The sequence below is a fragment of the Panthera uncia genome, chromosome B1 (genome assembly GCF_023721935.1).
Source record: "Panthera uncia isolate 11264 chromosome B1, Puncia_PCG_1.0, whole genome shotgun sequence".
Classification (NCBI taxonomy): domain Eukaryota; kingdom Metazoa; phylum Chordata; class Mammalia; order Carnivora; family Felidae; genus Panthera; species Panthera uncia.
Window position 1 is genome coordinate 132,988,709 of NC_064811.1, and position 2,699 is coordinate 132,991,407.

Here is a 2,699-nt window from a genome sequence, read left to right on the forward strand (position 1 = left end):
ACCAACACCTTGCAAAAGCAATGAGATTACTCTTAGATCACTTAGACCGAGTTTGGGGATAATGTCAGTTTACCCTGAGGCATGCTGGCCTGGGGGAGGGATGGACACCTGAACAAAACTGGGGTTGCGTTGGGAGGAAGGGGTAACAGATATTAGGTAGGCTACAGTGTACCAGGCAGTCTAACTGTACAATTGAAACTCCTAAAGGAACTTCCAGAACACGCATTAACTGAAGAGAACTGTCACCAGGACTCCGAACAGAATAAGTAAATCAGCTCTTTTACAATTCCCCCTTTTCCATCTTAAGTGTTACTCTAACATCTCCCAAGAATTCAGGATATTGTTTTACTTCCTCCTCTTGACAGCTGCATACAGGAGCAGCCAGCTGATAGATTTTCTAAGAGGGAGTGAGGGTATAAAGTGAATTAGATGTATGGAATCAGGAGACAAGCCACACAACTGTGCTGGAGACTGGGAGTGGGACAAGCTTCAGGGAAGAGGCAGTGACCAGTGCATGACAGGCAAAAGATGAAGTTTTGAAGAGGCCTTGAAAAGACAAGAAGAGAAATAATGAAACTGGGATAGGAGAGCTGTCTAGAGCTAGCTCCCCAGATTTTGCTGGTTAGGATTTTTGTTTGCTTTTAGAATTCAGAGCAAGAGGTGTGGCCAGAACCAGAATGAGGAAGAATGTGTGTTGAAAGGAAGCAAAGTGAGAAAAGGGGGAGAAGGGAAGCATTTTAGTTCCTTTTTTTCTCTCCTAACTGAAGTTGGTCCTTAATAGTTTGAGATGCACATACTCCCTTTATAGTTGCCCAGTGAGGATCAAAATTGAGGGTGATGTCTGGGGCAGGCTGATTTTTAAATTGCCTCTTTTGGGTGATGCTGCACATTTGGACTGGGCTGAAATTAAACTAGTCCTTGGAGGTGAGGAACAAGGGACATCATGCCAAATTCCTCTTTAACGTGCAGTTACAAAAGTTGTAGGCTATCAACAGTATGCACTTCAGTTTGGGGAATAAAGGACATTTTCTGAGCAAGGACAGGGTAAGGGAGGGTGGTGAAGTTCCCGCCATAATATAACTTGGGGCCATGTCTTAATAAAGTCACAATGGATGAAGCCAATATCTGCTATACAGGATACTAACCAATACTAGTGGTCTCATGAGGTAGATGCTCCCAGTAAACAGAGAGAAATACCAAAGTTGCAAATCAGGGTTCTGTGTACACTCCATTGTGCAAAACAAGGATTGCTTACTGGCAAGAACACTTAATCCACCATTTTAATAGAAGAGATCGGAAAGGAAAACGTGACTGAGTTTCAATTTCTACCATCTTTCCCTTACCTTTGTGAAATTTCAGCACATCATTATTTACAGCTAGTTTACTACAAGAGCCAGAAGAGGTATTTTTGATTACTTATATTCAGGGAAATACATTTGCTTTTTTTGAGTTTCCAAGAGTCCTTCTTTGAACAAGTCTAAGGGAATCCAGGTGAGTCACCGTTCACTGCTCATGAAGAAGCTAGGAGAGGCAGGGTTGGAATCTTACTTTTATCTCTATGACTCCTCATCAGAAAAACTGAAGATCTAATGCTATAAGGCAGATTAAGAAGCTGCTTTGAGTCAGGCACGTTCCTTCACCACCACAGCCTGTTGGGAGAGTTCTGCACCAGAGACTAAAGTTCTCACCGAGATTGGGTGGGACTGGATAGGAAAGCCAAGTCAAATACCCCTCCCTTCTCCAAATCAAATAACATCTATCCGTTGTTGATATCAGATTATTATGTGCCTTGATGGTTAAATATGTACTAGGAAAGCATTCTCTTGTTATAAAATAGCTTCTCTTAATTTTCTAAATCTATGTGGTGAATTCCATGTGTTTTTTAATTTCACAAGCAACTTTTTATATAACTACGGTATAGTGACCCAAGATGCTAAAGATCGAACAACTAAGGAGTTTAAATTAAAAACCAAAAAAAAAAAAAAAAAAAAAGACGGAGAGATCTAATCGATATGGTAGAAACATGCCAATATCTTGGGTGTTGTGACATTCGAATCAGTCCTGTGAAACAGCAACCTCACGTCTTAAACCCTTCCCAGCGCCATGGGGTTTCTATAAACGAGCCTTTGCACCTGCACAAAGCCAGGACCCAAGTTCAGGGGCTTTGTCTCAAAAGAACAAAGATCGGCCCAGCTGCTCTCTCGCTTTCGAAAGAATGCAGCCACCTCCAGCCCCACGCGCCGCTCGCGGAGCCACGTCCCTCCCGCAGCCCACCCCGGCCGCGCGGCGACCGCCCCCGCCTCCTGGGCCCCTTTAAGCGCCGCGCCCGCCCCGCCTCCGCTCCCCGCGTGCTGGGAGCACAGGGCCGCCAGATCCGGGCCTCGCCTCCCACCGGGGTTACGTGAGCCCGGGGCGGGCGGCCGCCCGGCCAATGGCCGCGCCTGGGCGGCCGCGCTCCTCCCGCGCCGCCGCTGCCGCCGCCGCCGTGGGGCTGCGGGCTCCTCCCGCAGGAGATAACTGTCAGCGCGCGAGGCGGCGGCGGCGGCGGGCCGGCTCAGTCATATGACCGGCCTCCGGCGGCCCCGACGCCGAGCAGAGTTACTCAGCCGCAGCGGCCCCGCGCTCCCACAAGGCTGGGCGGCCGCGCCGCCGCCGCCGCGATGGCCCCGCCGCCGCGGCCGCCGCCCCCGGCTGCGCGC